The sequence below is a fragment of the Mustela putorius genome, unplaced genomic scaffold (assembly GCF_011764305.1).
Source record: "Mustela putorius furo isolate JIRA1106 unplaced genomic scaffold, ASM1176430v1.1 tig00003853_pilon_pilon_pilon, whole genome shotgun sequence".
NCBI lineage: Eukaryota > Metazoa > Chordata > Mammalia > Carnivora > Mustelidae > Mustela > Mustela putorius.
Window position 1 is genome coordinate 38118656 of NW_025422005.1, and position 20061 is coordinate 38138716.

The following is a 20061-nucleotide window of genomic DNA, read 5'->3' on the forward strand; positions in this document are numbered from 1 at the left end:
ATACCAATATGGTATTGGCCTCAGGGATATAAACTTTGGTTATCAGCAGTGTGAGACCCACGGCCCGGGAGATACCAGAGGACCTCAGGCCCAGCACATATTACTTAGACTAAACTTTTCACCATCTCCAACTAAGAAGTGATAGAAGATAGCAATTTGTACTTAACAAGGAGGGCCCCCTACATTTGGGTTATTACGAGTCTCCCCAATGCTGGCACATGGCAAATGCTCAGTAAATGTGTAGGTCAAATGGGTGGTGGGTGGCAGGACCCAAGCCGCGGGTACAGATCAGAGGAAGCAAGGACTAAGTCCTACCTACTTCCCTACTGACCTTGACACTCTGTCGTCAGGCTTTTAGGCTAATATTCTACCAGCACTTGTAAGTGCTGGGGTCTGCAATTCCTTTAACTGCCACTCACTCACTTTCTGACTTTAGGCAAGTCCTTTCTCCATTCTGGGCCCATGTTACTTCATGCGCAAAATGAAGCAGTCAAGCTCCTTTGGGACAGCAAGTAGGTTTTACCTTGCGTGCAGATCTCAGTGTTCGGATAGTGGCTGGGTAGAGTACTGCACAGAGAGATTTTGAAACTGAATTGAAGCTGAGCATGATGATTTAGCAATGTCACGGATATGTGATAAGTGAACGGCAGCCTGTGCGTTATGTACTTTTTTTTTTTTTTTAACTCTCGAAATAGATAATATACTCTATACCCACTTGCTTTCAAGTATTCCTAAAGAATCACCCAGACTGAACGAGCACCTCAATTATGGTGCCGTGCTTTTCTCATAATTGTAAAAAGTAGTTATGCTTTTCACATGCAAGTTACCAGTAAAAAGACTTACTCTACAAGAAACTGCTCCACTCAAGTGTGAGTAGATGAAATCAGGTCAAAGAGGACCCTTCCACGAAGAAAGGAGGCAAAAAAGCCCAGACTGCATCCAGTATGCTTAGCCACTCACAACCTGGATGATTCCGAGTGAATCGCACAACCTGTCTAAACCTTAGCTGCTTCTTCTTCACAATGGGGTAAGAATATTTACCATCACAGAACTGTAATCAGGAGTTAGACAATGATATAATACATAGCCCCTAGCACAGTAAAGTATGCTATGTGTGCAAGACCCTCAATATTAGTTCCCTCTCTCATCTTCTAAGTGAATACAGGGAATTCTGTACTATAAGTGCCTTAGGGATAGAGATTGTGTCCTATTTGTCTCTTTATACCTAATTATTGACATGGAATAAATGTTTAAGAAGTACTGGCTTGAATTGAATCAAATTCAATAGTAATGAAAATAGATGGTCTTTTAGATTCCCGTCAGTACCAAGCACAGAACCTGGCATGTAAGCTGTGCTTGTGAACACCGGCAGATTATAGATGTGGTGGTCTGATTTCAGGATTAGACACATTAATGGAAAAGTGTGTAATTTTCAGAGGGGCTCTGGAGGACAGGCCACACAGCGCCCCCCCCCCCCCCACACTCTGCTGGTACTATCTCATCAGAAAATCTGCCACTTGCAACTACTTCCTGCTCCTTACTTTGCTTCTCAGAGGAAAGAAAGTGGCCCAGATACATCTATTATGCTCTCTCTGCATTTATAGGGAGAGAAAGATTCTAATTTTCTGCTGTGGACCCAGGAGACACGCAGAAATCATGTCCTCTCCTGTTTAGGCCCAGACTATGTTGTCCTTGGCGAATGGTATGAAAACCACTGCTCTCCTTCCCCATCTTGTGTGTTTCCCTTTGAAGTCCCCGTCCTGTCCCAGTGACACCGAATGGACCACAACAATTTCAAATATCTGGGCCATTATCTCATTGTTCTAAATGACATATTTTGCCACTGGCCTATAAACTGTTCTCCTTTAGGTGAGTCCTAAAGAATTTCGTGGCCTTAATGAGTACATCAATTATTGTTCATGGAAGAGTCCATGTCTCCTTAAAGGTTATTTGAAGGTTGATTGCTATCTCAGTGCTTATATCCATCCAGCAAATCTATCTCAGCCTTATGAATGTATTTGACCTTTTTACAGGTACAGGGGAAAAATAACAGAACAAAAGTTAATTTAGACCTCTATAATATAACATTTTTTTCCTGAAAGAAATAAAAGGGCATTGAAATCGATACCTGCACAATAACACGCTGATGAATGTTGGGACCCAATTTTCTCATTTTGCTAACTCGAGATTGGGAATTCTGAATAGTTTTCAATCCTGCATTCTTTGGGTACTGTGAAGTCTGCTGTATTGTGTCCACACAATGCCGCTGCACACTCATTATGGGAGTACCAGTGGTCCTGAAAAGGTCAGTTAGTTAGAAATGTCAGCGTTCAATGGAGCCGCACAGACCTGTGTGCGCACAGATCCAATTAGAGTGGCCAGGCACCACCGCTGTAACCTGGAATCCTAATGAGCAAGCAGAGGAAAGGGGGAGGTGTCTTGTTTCCCTCTTTTTCTTCTTATTCAGAGGAAATGGAGATTGCTTTTCAACCGCCCTACATGGGGTTCTTTAAACTTTACCAAACACCACTTCGCTCGCTTGCTCCAGAAGCTGGGAGGGAACCCTAGCTTCTGCAAAGGCTGAGCCCACCCACTGCAGCCAGATGTTGAAGGAAAGCAATGACGTGGGTGGGAGCAGTGCTTCAGACTTGGGCTGGTGGAAGGGAAGTCTTCACAAGACTTACACTCAGGCTGATAGCTAACTAAGAGGAAAATAGCCTTCTTATTAAGTTCATTTCTAAATCATTTCTAGGCTCTTACTATGTGGTGGGTCTTATGATTAAAAACTGGCCTTTATTGGGGCACCTGGGTGGCTCAGTTGGTTAGGCATCTGACTCTTGGTTTCAGTTCAGGTCATGATCTCAGGGTCATGGGATGGAACTCCTCATCAGGCTCTGTGCTCAGTGTAGAGTCTGCATGGGATTCTCTCCCTCTCCTTCCGCTCTTTTCCCCACTCACGTGCTCTCTCTCTCTAAAATAAATAAATACATAAAATTTTTTTTAAATGACCTTTATCATTTTTGATGAACCGAAACCACTTGTACAAACTTGGGGGCTGATGTTTCCCAAGTTCCCCTATACCAGTGCTTCCCTATTTCTGATTTATCACAAACTAACATTTTGGAAACATCCATTGGTTGTGAACACGGATGCTGCAGCAATGTTAAATTGCTATTAAAGTTTCTAAATGCTTTCTCTCCATTTCTATATTTATTTCATTGTGGACACATAGTTTATACCCTGCCACCCATCTGTGGATAATGCTTTGAGTGGAACTGTTCTGTCTACACCTCATTTGTTTTCCCAGGTTTACCTGCCATTCCTCACCTTCACTGACCCCACTATTCTGGACTGACAATCACACTGGACCCTCTTTTGTGGCTCAATCACTGCATAATTCTTGGAAACACTTTTTGATATTTACCTTTTGGCACCACAGCCCCCTCCTATAGCTAGAACACTCTCCCAGTGGCCCCTGGTCTACAGTTCAGTGGACTAACCAGCTAAAACATGAAATAAAATCTTGGCTAACTTTGTTACAAGTATTTCAGGGATCATACAAATGAACAAATGAAGGATTTTACAGAGAACCCTACTGTTGGATTTCTAAGCTCAGCAGGCAGTGATGACCTCTTCGGTTTCAGCACCCAGACACTTCAGCTGCCCTCCCTTCCATTGAGGCCACTGATCCCCCTTGCCACCTGCCAGATCCCAGGACCGTTCTGGATTCATGGTCAGGTAAGGGCAGGGACAGTGGCCAAGAGACATGTTGGATTAATAAATTAGCTTTTTACCCACAGCAAGTGGGGTTTCATGTCTGCTTTTGTTTAGATCTTTCTGCCTAGCTTCCCATATATATACCTTTGTTTCAGGCTCTATGACTGTTTCTTATCCTAATACTCCTTCTCTCATTCAGTCTTCTCTTACTACCTCTGCAAACTCTGATGAACCAGCGCCTGTGATTAGGAAGCCAGTGAGAAGTCAGAAATCCAATGGATGTTGAGTCCGAAAACCTGGGTTCAAACTCTGACTTTTAAAACTACAACCTTTTGTGTATTTAGGCAAATTCTATCATCTCTAAGAAAAAGATGCCTACTTCTTAGGGTTATTTTGTTGTTCAAACAAAGTATTGGATGCAAAATCACTTTGACACTGTAGCATGCTATACTAAGGCCAGTTATGGTGGTGGTCGTTATGGTTGCTACTGTTATCCCCTCCAGGGAAGGTTAGGTGTGGTCCCTCCTCAGAAATTTTAGGGAGGAAGGAAAGATGTATCCAGAGGTTTGGAGTAGAAAAGCAGAGAGAGAATCAGGGCAGGGGACTTGGTGAGAGCAATAGGAATGTGTTTGAGACAGCCACTGTTGGTTAACTCTAGGGAACAAGATGTGGACACAGTCCGGAACATGGGAAAGAGCTGTCACCAGACCTAGGTCTCTAAGATAGTACAGTCAAGAGATATGAAATGCTTCCCAATGCATCACTTAAGGTTGGCTCTGAGTTCACCTCACAAACTAATTTAATGACATTTGATATAAGAAAAAACAAGTTTTGCTTCCCCTAAAAACAGCTAAAACCACCAATTCTCCTTTCATTGCTCTTATTAAAAACTCTTCTCCAACAAACCAGTCTTCTTTAGAATTTTTACCGGGAAAAATGAACGAACAAACAAACAAACAAAAAACCAAAAAACCCCAAAAAACCTCTGAAAAACATTCGGTTATCCATCCAAGATTGGAACTCAGCTGGGCTAACCCCCCTTATTTTTTCAGTTTCTAGAGAAATTTATTAGGTTTATAAGACAATGAGTCAGCCATCATCTGAAGGGGAGGGAACATCACTGCAAGTGCTAAATACAGATCCTACTGGCATTTCAGAGTATGACCTACTAGGCTAGAGCTAGGTTAGTGAGCAAAAAATAACAGTTATCTGTGGCCACCAGCCTCAAAGTAGGACTTCGCATAATAACACAAGCTTTTCCATGGTTCTTATATATGCTAGATACATTATCTAATCTAATATCCACAACAACCTTATAGGGTCATTATTATTAGTCCCATTTTAGGAATTGGAGACCTGAAGCTCTGAGACTGTATTTTGTACTAAATCATATAAAGAGTAAATGGTAGAGATAAGATTTGAATCCTGGTCTATCTAATCTCAAAATTTCTGCTGCCTGCTACTTAGAATTAATTTTTCTTTCCTTCTTTCCTTCCCTCCTTCCTTTCTTCTTCTTCTTCTCTCTCTTTTTTTAGTCATAGAGACTCATTATTTTTCTGTCTCGATAGTACTGAGTAGGCATTAGTAATGGCAGGTCAGTAAATCTTGCTAAAACCAAACTCCCACATTTCTTAAGCCTATTCTCATCACTCTCATTGCTGATGATTTAGACCAGAGCATGAAAGAGGTGTACCACCCTCTATGACCTGCCACTGTGTCCTTACTCTGGGAATTTTAAGTACATGTACTTGGATCACACCTTCCCTCAAATCAGTAGCACCCCAATACCCATTTACTAGAGTGCAAAGGAGTGTTATAAACTGGGAACTGGATATTGGGGCATAAAATCTTCTTTTATTAAATGAGAGATCTTGCTTGTCTCAATCCATTGGCCAAAAATATTTCTCACTTTCACGACTAATGTAAAGGTTCTTATAGTTTAGGCCTATATTAGGATAGAAAGACACAGATGGACAAATGAGGCTATTTATTTATGGAAGAAATAGTAGCAAGAGAAGTCTCAATATGTTTTTCAGAAACCTTTGCCAATCTCAAAAAGCCAGGCTAATACTCATATATCTCGGCATTAAGGGAAGAATCTTTGAAGGAATCATAAAAGAAAATGGGTCTGAAAGGAGCAAAAGATATAATGCTGATAATCATCGTCATTTTCATCATCACCATTAGCATTTTTGGAAGGCAGCTATGCTCACCACTATACCACCAACGCAGACCTCCATTAGCATTTTTGTAGCCAGCCTCCAAGATGGCCCCTGAATGATTTTCACTTCTGGGCATTCATGTCCTTGTATAGTTGCCTCTCACAGCAAATAGGCGAACTTGTGTAACTAATAGGTATTATAGAATGACAGGGTATGACTTCCTAGCCTATATCATAAGAGATATTGCAGATTCTACCTTGTTTTCTCTTAGGTTAGGCAATCTGAAGGAAGTCAGCTGCCATGTTGTGAAGAGTCCTATAAAGAAGTCTATGTGGCAAGGAACTGAGGCTTCGCTTCAAAAGGCAGCATCAACTTGACATTCTTGAAAGATGATCCTCCAGTCTTCAGGTAACTACAGCTTTGGCTGACATCTTAACTGAAACTCCATGAGAGACCCTGTGCAAAAACAATCCAGCTAAGCTTCTAGGAGATTCCTGACCCACACGAATTGTGAGAAAATAAATATTTATTGTCATTTGAAAATGCAGGTTTGGGCAATTTGTCACAAAGCAATTCAATCAGAATAACAACTGTGTATTTAAAATCTACTATGGGCCATACACTTTACTACTCTAGTTACTTTTTATACATTTATATATGCCAGTTACTTTTTATATATATCATATCTAATCTTTTAAAAAATCTAATAAGTATTATTAACATCCTACTCTTTTATAGAAATAAGGCACAAAAAAGCTAATAGAGTTTCCTAAGGTCAGCTTTAACTGGAAGAGGAGGAAGAGGTAAGATATGAACACATAATGTATGTATGTAATATAAAATCCCTTGCTCTTTCACCTATACCTGCTGTTCTGCAGAGATACAATAAATAAATAGGAAAATAAATGAATAAAAAGTACACAGAGCATAGATCTGCTTTTATTAATTTCAGTCAGATTAAGTTGTTCTTACTATGAACAACAATATGCAAATTAATTGGATAATCTACAAGAAACTGATAAATTCCTAGAAACATACAGTTTACCAGGAATGAGTTGGAAAGAAATAAAAAATCTGAACAGACCGGTAATGACTAAGGAGATTGAAACAAAAACCTCCCAATGAAGAGAAGCCACAACCTGATTGCTTTACTGGTGAATTCTACAAACACTTAAAGAAGAATAAATGCCAATTCATCTCAAACTCTTGGAAAAAATTGAAGAGAAGGGAATATTACCAAATTAATTTTACGAGGCCAACATTAACCTGATACCAAAGCCAGAGAAGGAGACTACATGAAAAGAGAACTACAGGCCAATATCCCTAATGAATATAAATGTAAAAATTCTCAACAGAATACTGCAAATGGAATTCAACAGCACATTAAAAGGACCATACACCATGATCAAGTGGGATTTATCCCAGGAATGCAAGGATGGTTCAACATACTCAGAACAAAAACACAATATACCTCATTAATAGAAAGAAGGATAAAACCACATGATCCTTTCAATAGAGACAGAAAACAACAACAACAACAACAACAAAATCCAACATCCTTACATGACAGAAACTCTAAAAAAACTGGGTATAAAAAAGGATATACCTCGGGGACCTGGGTGGCTCAGTCATTTAAGTATTCCCCTCAGGTCATGATCTCAGGGTTGTGAGACAGAGCCCCACTGTCTCACAGGTGGTGCACTCAGTGGGGAGTCTGATTCTCTCCTTCTCCCTTTACCTCTGCCCCCTCCCATGTACTCTCTCTCTCTAAAATAAATAAATAAATCTTTAAAAAAATATATATACCTCAACGTAACAAAGTCATATGTGACAAACGCAGAAGTAATATCATATTCAACAGTGAAAAGTTGATAGCTTTTCTTTAATATCAGGAAAAAGTCAAGGGTGTCCACTCTCACCACAAATATTCAATATAGTATTGGAAGCCCTATTCAGAGCATTTAATAGCAGAAAACATGTAAAAGGTATCTGAGTTGGAAGGGAAGAAATAAAACTGTTTCTGTTTGTGGATAATATGATCTTATATAGAGAAAACCCTAAAGGCTCCACCATAATGCTGTTAGAACTAAAAATAAATTCATACACAAACAATGAATCATGAAACACTACATCAAAAACGAATGATGTACCATGTGGTGACTAGCAAAACATAATAAAAAAATTAAAAAAACAAATTCAGTAAAGTCACAGAATAGCAAATAAACACACACAAATCAGTTGCATTTCTATGTACCAACAACAAACTATCTTCAAGAGAAATAAATTAAACAATCCTATTTACAATAATATCAAAGCTAATAAAACACATAGCTAAAGTAAAGGATCTGTACACTGTAACCTTTAAGACAATGATGAGAGAAATTGTAAAAGAGGGGTGCCTGGGTGGCTTGGTCAGTTAAGTATCTGCCTTGGACTCAGACCATGATCCCAGTGTCTGTGAGTCCCGCATCAGACTCCCTGCTCAGCAGAAAGCCTGCTTCTCCCTCTGCTCCTCCCCCCGATTCATTCTCTCTCCTCTCTCTCATAAATAAATAAAATCTTAAAAAAAAAGAAATTGTAAAAGACACAAATAAATGGAAAGATCCTGTGTTCATGTATTGAGAGAATTAATATTACTAAAATGTCCATATTATTCACCTAGTAATGAGTCCTGTCCCAGTGCAGAGATTCTACCCATAGAGCCTCAGCTGGGCCTAGCTCTTCCCATAGAAGGTCTGCTGCAGAACAGATCAATGCTGGCTCTGTTGCTCAGATCTCATAATTCACATATTTAATTTAATATAGCCATAGAGATAGTCATTGCAAAAATTCATTTGATTTTGGGCCATAAGTTAATACCAGGGCCCAATTTATCTCCCAATTTCATGGATGATGCTTATATCTCAACTCTCAGCCAATGAGCACAATGGATTTCCCTGGGCACAGGTACTTGTTCAAAGTCAGCTCATAATGACATAATCACAAAATGAGAAGCAATAGAGATTCTGCTGGGACTTCTGGGTGAGAGTCTCTTGATTTTTCCAATTAGACTAGAATTGGGGAGAATGTAAATTTTGCAGCTTCTACAGCCATCTTGAGACCACATGTGGCCTGGGAAAGGAGTCGACACCAAGCGAGTAGAGTTAAGAGAAGGACAAAAACAGATTGGATCCTATGAGCCCTATATCAAGATGCTTAGAAAGGCTGACTTATTTCTGGATTATCTATTCACATGAACCAATTAATTGACTATTTTTCACTTCAGCTACTTAGGTTGTGATTAAAGACTCCTACCTATATAGTTCCTGTGCCTTAATTTTGCCATGCATGCCCTGAATTACAGTTTGTCTAGGCCTAGGACCTACATTCAGTCCAAGATCTTACCAACTCCTTCCTGATCTGACCTCTGTCATACTGATCAGTTATGGTACCTTTGGGTGCTCTACCTCCAATTCCCCACCCGAGAGCTCAGCCCACCCATGTGGATATTCCAAAATGGGATCTTTGTTCCCTTACCATCAACCATCTCACCTAGTCCTGAGGTATGGTGTCTGTAATAGACTTCCCAGGACAAAGATCCTAGGAACACACCACTCAGGGACAATCTCAGAGAGACAATCTCAAGGACCATGAGAATAAACAAAACATGTTTCTCCTTGCCTTTATATGTTTCTTTATACGTTTCTAAAATTGTTTTACTTAATTTAATAAATCTTCTGAGTGGCACCCAATGCTGTTGTTTTTCCTTGTTGACATGAGATTTGGACATTGCAGAATGGAGTTCAGAATGTAAATTGATACAAACTTTCTGGAAAATTAGCTGGTAACAAGGCAAAATAATTCCTTAAATGTATTAGTGCTCTCTTGCCCATAAATTCTACTTCTAGACTGTCCAGATATAAAACTTACATAAAAGAAGTAAAAAGGTTTTTCACAAATAGTTTTATGGTACAGTTATTTGTAAGAGAAAACATCTGGAAATAACACGAATGCACAACAATAGGATGTGGATTTTTATAAACCAGACTATATATAAAAGACGGACGATACTAGAGCTTTTAAAAATAAGTATGCCTTTAAAATGCTCATAAAATGCTCATGGATGTAGTAATTCAATCCCTAGTAATATATCTTAAGACAATAACCTAAAATGTAGAGAAAAATATATACACAAAGGCTTATAAATTATTCATAACATCAAGAAACTAGAGTTTAAGTTAAATATACAACATTACTGGCATGGAGAAATATTTTTCTTGTAATATTAAGTGCAAAATCAGGATAAAATTTTATATTCTACATGATCTCAACTATGTAAAACAAAATTATACATGCATAGAAAAAAAGGCAAAGAAGTAAATGTGTTAAAATATTAAACAGTGATTGCCTCTGGGAGATAACTGATTTTCATCTTTATAACTTCTCTGTTTTTCAAAATTTGCACCATGGGCATGTGCAATTTTTTAATAGAGAAAGTTATTATAAAAAGATGGTAAGTATGTAAACTACATAGCAACATGAAGATTGTTTATGAAATAATGTTAAGTGAAAAAAGATGTATATAAAAACTTACTGTGATTGCAATTATGTAAATATGTTTCTGCATATAGACAAGAACTGAAAGGGAAAATGTATAAATAGAATTAGGTTTTGTATTGTGCTAAGGATGTAGGACTAGGAGTAATTTATTTTTCTTCTTTAAAAAATCCTTTAAAGTTGTTTTAATGGCATGTATGCAATTTCTTGAACCATCAGCCCTATGCATATCCACTGTGTTACTAGCCTTCTGAAGTGAGGCCAGGAGTCATCTGGCTTGTCTTCATTCCTGGTCCTGGCCACTCTGGACTGATTCCAGAGGCCTCCTGTCGGCTCTAGAAATGGCCAGAGGCACCTAACAATGGCTAGTTTGGCCTCTCTTGTTCTTTTATTTTCCAGAGGGCTTGAGTTTACATCATGCAGGACTTTAATTGGAGACTAAGTTCAAAGTTGTCATGTAAAGGTCAGCGTCCCCAGGCTATTGCCATTCAGCATAGGTATTGCTTTAACAAGGTTAAGAGGGGATAAACAAACAAACAAACAAACAAAAGCCCCCAAACCCAAACCAACCTTAGGATATTTCAAATCAGATACAAATCTAGCAGTGATTTTTTAAAAAGGAATTTTACGAAATTTTTTTTTAGGAATTTTAGGAAATCAATTGTCTCTTCAGGACACAGCCTAGTTAGTGGAAAAGCCCCAATGACTTGGCATCACTGACAATCCAGACTTTCCTTATCCCCAGCAAAGTGGGCTAACCTGAATACTGTCTGGGAAAGAAGACTTCATGGGCCCATACCACAAGTGAAGTAATATTTATATGTAGGAGTAGCAGAAAAGGCAAAGGATTTAGAGTCAGATATGGATTTGAACCTCCACCACTTGTTAACTCCACCACTTGTTAACAGTTCAGGTGGGCAATTCACATAATTATGCAGCATCTTTATTTTTCATCTGTGAAAGAGAAACAGTGATACCTGTCTTATGGGATAGTAGAGAAAATTATGCGAAAAATATATTAAGGCACTTAACACAGCTTTGGCATCGAGTAGTGAGGCTATTTAGATACTTCCTAAATGCTGTCCTTTTAATCTATACATCAAAGAGCTATGACAATTTGACAAGAGCACTAAGATAATTCAGCAGGGGAAAAACAGTCTTTTCAACAAATGGTGACTGAAAAACTGAACACATGCAAAAGAGGTAAGCTGGACTCCTACCTCACACCATATGAAAAATTAACTTTTACAAGAGCACGACTTTGTGACCTTGGGTTAGGTAATGTTTTCTAAGATATACCAAAATCTAAGTAACAAAAAGGGAAAAAAAAAGGTAAATTGAACTTCAACACATCACAAAAACTTTTTTTTTTTTTTTTTTGTTATTCAAAAGAACATCAGGGGACCTGGGTGGCTGAGTTGGTTATACATCTGCCTTCAGTTCAGGTCATGATCCTGGGTCCTGGATCAAGCCCTGCATCAAGCTCCCTGCTCAGCAGGAAGCCTGTTTCTCCTTTTCCCACTCCCCCTGCTTGTGTTCCCTCTCTCACTGTCTCTCTCTGTCAATTAAATAAAATCTTAAGAAAAAAAAAAGTACATCAGGTAGGTGAAAAGACAACCCACAGAACAGGAAGAATATTTGCAAATCAAACATCTGAAAAAAGACCTCGTATTCAGAATATATATTTTAAAACTCTTAAAATTCAATAATAAAAAGACAAATATAACTTAATTAAAATGAGTGAGGAAAAATAATTTGACTAAACATTTCTCCAAAGAAGATATGTAAATGGCCAAAAAACACATGAAAATATGCTCAACATCATTAGTCATTAGGGACATGGAAATAAAAACTACAATGAGATACCATTTCACCCCCACTAGGATGATTATAATCAAGAGACAGATAATAACAAGTGTTAGAGAGGATGTGGAAAAATTGGATGTGTCCTACATTGCTGATAAGAATGGAAATGGTACAGCTATTTTGGAAAACAATTTGGCAGTTCCTCAAAATGTATATCCTAACATTTACCGTATGACCCAACAATTCTATTCCTAAGGTTTATATCCAAGAGAACTAAAAACATATGTCTACACAAAGACTTATACACAAATGCCCATAGCAGCATTATTCATAATAGACAAAAAAATGGAAACAAATGAAATACCTACCAATAGATGGATAAACAAATCATTGTATATCCATACAATGAAATATTATTCAGCAATAAAAAAGAATGAAATACTGACACATGCTACAATATGGACAAATCTGAAAATATGCTAAGTGGAATAATCCTGTCAAGAAAGGCCATGTATTGTACAATTACATTTATATAAAATGTCCAGAATAGGCAAATTCAGAAAGACAGAAAGTAGATTAGTGATTTCCAGAGCATGGGGGAAGGCAGAAATAGGGAGTGACTATTAACAGAGTTTCTTTAATAATCTTTGATAATCTTCTTGAATTAGTCATGATGGTTATATAACTCTGTGAACATACTGAAAACCACTAAATGATGCATTTAAAAAGGTAGATTTGATGGTATGTGAATTATATCTCAATAAAAACATTATTTTTTTTTAAAGGTATGACCAGCACTTTTAACTTGATGATGGGAATGTGAAAATCTTTCTGGAAGTATGATTAAGGAATCATTGCCGGGGCACCTGGGTGGCTCAGTGGGTTGGGCCGCTGCCTTCGGCTCGGGTCATGATCTCAGGGTCCTGGGATCTAGTCCCGCATCGGGCTCTCTGCTCAGCAGGGAGCCTGCTTCCCTTCCCTTCTCTTTCTGCCTACTTGTGATCTCTCTCTCTCTCTCTGTCAAATAAATAAATAAATAAATAAATAAATAAATAAATAAATGGAATCATTGCCAATTATTCTAGTTTCCCTCACTGCAGTCCCTTTCCCTATGGGAAGAGTCTACTTTTCCACCCTGTTGAACTTGTTAGTGGTCATATGACTTGCTTTGACTAAGGAAATGGGGGAAGAAGTGACCCTTCCCCAATTTTTTTTTAAGAGAAAGTACATGGCTCACCATCTCTCCCTTCTCCCTCTGGCATGGTGACCCAAATGGCAGGTGCTGTGCCTCACATAATCTCCTGGCACTTCTTTGTGCACTTGTTGAATAATTTCCAATTGCCAACACCTGCAACTCTATCCTGAAAGCTTTCTTTGGCCACTGGACTCTGCTATGTCCATACTCTGAGCAGATTGGAAGTGTTAGGGAATTAACACACACATTCTCACTCTCACTGTGTCTTCTGGAGGAACACCTCTGAGGCTTATTTTCCACATAGACCTCCAGGGTTCCCCAGTTTGATTATGTCCCAGTTGCCTTTAGTGGTAGCTTGCTTAATCTTTCTTCTTTTCCTGTATTGCATCCTGGCTTTCCTTTCAAGATCTCTGGGATTATCTCCCAAATAAATGTCTTGCACTGAAATCTTTGTCTCAAGGTCTTCTTCTTAGGAACCCAAACTAAAACACCCAGTTATGTTCCAAACAGAGAATGCTTGGTTTGGGTGCTAGAGTAAAGAGGATGTAAAGCAAAGCTGACTCCAATCCATGAGGCACATGTACCAAAAGTGAGAAATAAGACTTTGTTTTTGAAGCTTCTGCAATTTTGATGTCATTGTTACTTCAGTGTAATGTCATGACTAGTAAACTAAGTACAACTTTCCTCAGTAATTCTCATTCTAGGTGCCACACACTCTAGATGTTTTTCCTAAGGAAATAATTAGACATGCATACAAAGGTCTTTATATAAGAATGTTAACTGAAGTGTTATTTATAATTAAATAATTGGGTACAATTTTATATATGACAGTAGAGTTACAGAAGAATATTTTTCAACTATATGAAATTTCCTCTTAGAGAATATTTAATAACATTGAGAAATGTTCACACTACATTCAAATGAAACAGTTTACATGGTATCATCTGAGTTTTGTTTTTTAAATTTATGTATATACTTGTATATACATGTGCAAAAACAACAATCTCTCTTCTCAGTCTGATAGTTAGGGGTTTTACTTGGATAGGAGAAAAATGTTTCTTCATACTGTCTCCCTTTTACTGAAGAGATTATAGAATAAACTTTCTAAAAAGTAAAGAAGAAACTATAGATGGATTTTGGGTCAAATGGCTAAACAAATTCATGTTTCAATAAGTCTGTTCATTCCCATCCAATAGTAATAGTGGATGACATATGAACAAAGAAATGAAAATATATATTTGGGCTCTGCTCTCAGAGGGATATCGCCACAAAGTTGAAATGTACAGAAATGTGAAAGGTAAGTTTTCCCAAGGCTACTTGCTTGATGAGATCTGAACACAGAAGCAGGAAATAGCAGCTGAAGTTTGCTTCCTATGAGATAACAGAGACTAAAAGTACTCTGGAACAAGAGGATCAGAAACAAGATCTTCTGCTCAGAGTCCTAGGGTGGGGCTTTCATGTCTTGAAAGGAGCCTGGGCAGAAAAAGTGGCTGCTGCACAACTTTCTGGCAGATAGCTCCTATGCATTGTAGGTCTAGATAGGTGAGGAATATAGACATAGAAAACAGAAGCAATGCCAAACTATTCTGCTAACATTTTGTCACTGGGTTCAATGTATCCCCACTATTTACCAGGTCCAATACTGAAGATGTGGGTTGCGTTAGAACAAAAACTATCATACAGGGAGATGTGAGCACAGCAGGGATTTTTTTGGTGGGGGGTAGGTATTGGGAATGAAGAAAGAGAAAACCAGAAAGCTTCCTCTTCAAAGTGATCTTATAAATTAAAATTTCAAAATGCATGAAGAAATTAAATGCTAAAAATGATACTAAACAAAATTAAAAATTATAACTTGAATTCTCTCCAGATGAAACTTATTTTATAGAACAGTCAGAGGTTTTAAAATAAGCATATTGAGGATGTTCAGAGAAACAAATGAAGGCATTAAAACAGAATAAGAAATCATGAAACAGAATAGGCAGAAATAAAACAAGAACAGGTGGATATGAACAAAATTAGAAATCTTGGAAATTAAAAATATATAGTCATTGAAATATTGAAAAAGACAGGGAATAAAGTCTAGACTAGACATGGTTGAAAAGTGAATGTATAAATGCAAGTTACTTGTAGGGACCTCAGAATCAGTACACTAAGACAAAAATTACAAAAAATTATGAGAAATCAGTTAAGATCCATGGAAGGCCTCAGAGAATCTAACAGTCATGTAATATAAGTTCTTGAAGAAGAGAGTCCAAAGAATAAGGGAAAGCAATATTTGAAGAGAAAATTTGCCAACAATTTCCCAGAATTAAAGAAAGACATAGATTCTCGGGTAGAAATATATTCAGAGTACCAAGCAGGGTAAATAGAAACAAATTCATACCTACATATGTCAAAGTGGAAAAAAAAAAACACCAAAACAGAACGTTAAGATTAAAAAAAAAACAATCTCAAAACCTATCGAAAATATATGTTATCAAAAAGAAATAATAGGGTGCACCTGGGTGGCTCAGTGGGTTAAAGCCTCTGCTTTCTGTTCAGGTCATGATCCTTGCATTCTCAGGTCATGATCCCAGGATCCTCCAGTCATGATCCCAGGGTCCTAGATGGAGCCCAGCACCGGGCTCTCTGCTCAGCGGGGAGCCTGCTTCCTCCTCTCTCTCTCTCTATCTGCCTCTCTGCCTACTTGTGATCTCTGTCTGTCAAATAAATAAATAAATAAATAAATAAATAAATAAATATTTAAAAAACAAATAATGGGAGACTTCTCATCAGCAACTATGTATGTCAGAAAACAATTTTAAAAATCTTCGAAGTACAAAGGAAAGTCTTCCTTAAACTAAAATTTATACCTAGCCAAACTATTAATCCAGAGAAAGTCAGAATAAGGACATACATAGATTAAGAGGATTGCTATGGACTCTCACTAAAATAGTTATTAAAGGATTCACTTTAAGGTAACACAGGAAATCTTGGGATATAATAAGCAGGAGAACACAAAACATCATAAATTGTGTAGGAAAAGTAATTAGCTCAGTGCTACTACTAATTCATTGTTTTTCACTTTTAAGTTTAACTTAGAAGTCTAAGTAATAATAATTAGGTGGTGACAGGGCAGTGTTCAATAGGTGGTTAAAACATATTTATATATAGATAACCCATTTTCTCAGCACCATACAACAACTAGTCTATCTCTTTTTTTTTAAGAGTTTATTTATTTATTTGACTAATCTCTACCCACAACGTGGGTCTTGAACTCATGACCCCAACATCAAGAGTCACATGTTCTACTGACTGAACCAGCCAGGTGCCTCAACTAGTCCATCTTTTACTCTACTTTTTATGAAGGCTAATTATGTCAAAGGCTGTAGATTTTGTAAGAAAATACATCATGAAATGTATATCCAAAGGGTAACCCATTTAGGTTAGAAATAAAATCAAAAGCATCCAAATCTGTAGATGAGTTGGGGGAAGGCAGCTAATATACAAAATTTAATACTAAAAAAAGGCAGGACAAGAGGAAAAAAAACCAAGGAAAGTGAATGATAGAAAGTACAAATATGGTGGTAGGTATTTATTCAAGTATACCAGTAATTCTAATAAATATATATAGAATAAATTCACCTGTTACAATACATGGATTTTTAGATATTATTTTGAAAAATAAACAGATGATACTGTTTCCAAAAGATTACCACAAAAGGGAAATGTAGAAGGATATCTCCCTATAATTATAAGGATAATATTAAAATTAAGATTTATTGGTTGCCTGTGTGGCTCAGTCATTAAGCATCTGCCTTTGGCTCAGGTCATGATCCCAGGGTCCTGGGATCCAGCTCCACATGGGGTTCCCTTCACGGAGGGAAGACAGATTCTCCCTCTCCCATTCCCCCTGCATGTGTTCCCTCTCTTGCTGTGTCTCTTTTTGTCAAATAAAAAAATCTTTTTAAAAAATTAAGATTTATTATAAATAAGACAGTATGGAGTTAATGCATAATAAGTGTGGTAGACCAATGGAATAATACAGAAAGTTCAGAAACCGATTCTGTGTATAGAAAAATTGTTATATGACAGACACGTAATTGCCGATAAGTGGGAGAAAGGCGGTACTAGTTGTTGTAGTTTGCTGAGACAAGGGGTTATCCATGTGTAAACAAAAAAATTAAATCCCTAAGTCATATTATACACAAAGATCAGTACTAAATGAGATAAAGACCCAAATATGACACATAATTTGACAATTCTTATAAATAAGTACATTAGAATATGATATCCAGGTAGGGAAAGATTTCTTTAAAAAGTCACAAAAGCAAAGCTCATAAAGCAAGAGATTGATTAATTTAACCCCAATAAAATTTTTAAAATCTTCCATGTAGAAGTACATTACTAACTAAAAAAAAAAAAAAACACCCACACAAGCCACAGTCTGGAAGAAGATATTTGCAATGCATATAAGTGACAAAGTATTGATATTCAGACTAATAAAGAACTATAAGTCCATAAAAAGAAATGATAACCCAATTGAAAATGGAAAAAGGATATGAAAAGTCAATTCACCAAAGAAGAAACCAAAGTGGTCAATAAGCATATGAAAAGATACTCAACCCCATCAGCAATCAGGGAAATTATTATAAAAGCAATGGGATATCATTTCACATTTATCATGATGACAGGTAAAACTTTGTAAGTCTGACAATTCCAAGTACTGGGGATTCAAGGAAGTAGAAACTCTTATACTTTGCTGCTGGAAGTATATATTTGTTCAACTACTTAGAAAATAATTGGCATTACATAGTAAATTTGAAGACGCACATAATCAATAATTCCTCTAACTATATGCTCTTATACACAAGCAGACAGGCACAAAATCCTCCTAGTAGCATCGTTGGCAATTATAAAATCTATAAAAAAAACTGGAAATAGCCTAAATTATGATGAATAAGGTGGAGATATAGTGATATAATCATATGCGAAATACTATATAGCAGTTAAAATGAATAAACCAGAGGTACATGAATCTACCTGAATTAAACTCTACACTATAATAATGATTAGGGGGAAAGTCATGGAATGTCATTTACAGTGTGACATTATTTAAAGGAATTTTTATGAAAAGGCGAAAGATTTATGCAATCTGAAGAGAAACCAGAGTATTAAAGGAATTTTTAAAAGAATACATTACACCTATTTTTTGGGGGGGGTATATATAGATATGGAAAAAATACTGAATTAATTATAGTGGTTACTTATATGGTGAAGGGAGAAAGTTGCAATCAGGTAGGAGTGTAGAAAAGTCTCAATTAGATTTATAAATTTTTTTAAATAGAAGACTCTCCAGCATAGATGGTACAAATGGTAATACACGGCCCATGGTAATACATGGCACAAGTGAATATTTGTCTGGCAACTGGAGTGAGGCTACCATTCCGGGAGCTCCAGCTGTCCAGGTCCTACCTGTATCCCTGAGAGGTAAATGGATTAATATCTCACAAGTGTGTATCTCATGATACCACAAAAGGTAGCCTACTTGAAGTACAACAGTGCACCACTCACAACACACCTTTTGGGAAGCTTTGACCCAGGAGGTATTTTTTTTTCCATCCAAAAGTAGGCAAAATTATGAACCATTCCAAATTCTGGCAGTGCTTAGCATTTTGCAGTTCCACAGCTCTTCAAAAGGAGTACACTTAGAATCACAATTTTTCTGCTTGAATTTATGCAGCAGCAATTAGGAACAAAAAGAGCTAGTACAAAAGAACTGCAGTAAACGGGGTCTGAAGACATATCGAGAATCCCCTCCAATTCATACATCAGGGTATGACCATGTGACCATTAGACTGAAATGTGGAAGCAGGCAATTTGGGTTACCATGTGTGGAGTAGAATAGTACACAATTACAAAGAACAGAAATCAAACGAGACGGGACAAAGATAATCCTTCACCAACACCTTAGTGGGGAGGGACTGGTAGGTCACAGGTGTGGAACACTCTAGTTATGTTAGTCCATGATTTGGAATTTCTACATATGTTTATCATATATATATATTAAACATAGCTCATCTATAGAACAGATGAAACATTTTTCAAACTATTTCATCTCTGTTCTTCTAAAGTCCCAAGTTCAAAAATCTCCACAAGGTAGAAGGATAGTAGGGTCACCTGAACTGGGTAGATCCAACTCACATTTGTAGTCACTATCTTACACCTCAGTGACTAAGACCAGAAAAACTAGTGTTTGTGCTAACATAGTGCCTGAACAGGGCAATTCTTCAATCTCTTTGTAAGTGAGCCACCTGGCACCCAGATACAGCATGGCAAGCTTGGTAAAAGACAGAGATAACAGGGAACAGCCATACTGGTTGCCAGCATATCGAAATGGCCTCCATATTTATCAGTAATTAGCCACTCCTAGAGCCCCCAACCCTGCCATGCGACCACTCTGTCACACTTGCCCCTCCCCCAGGATCCCATCTCCCCAGAGTCCAGTAGCCAAAGTGTTAATGCTTCGCTCAGCAGGGGGTCACCAGGGCTGTTAAATATTTTGAACAGATGAATAGGACCCACCACACCCATTCTTGAATGCTCACTAACCCTGCTGGCATCATCATCCTCTTGGATCCCAAAAGAGAATAACCTTGGTCAGTT

The 20061-nt window shown here is 37.6% G+C and overlaps 1 protein-coding gene across 1 annotated transcript in view; it reads right to left on the reverse strand.

The window, feature by feature from the left end:
* The window catches only part of AGBL4 (AGBL carboxypeptidase 4), a 1601862-nt gene that overhangs the window by 287591 nt on the left and 1294210 nt on the right, over positions 1–20061 (reverse strand). The window lies entirely within an intron of this gene.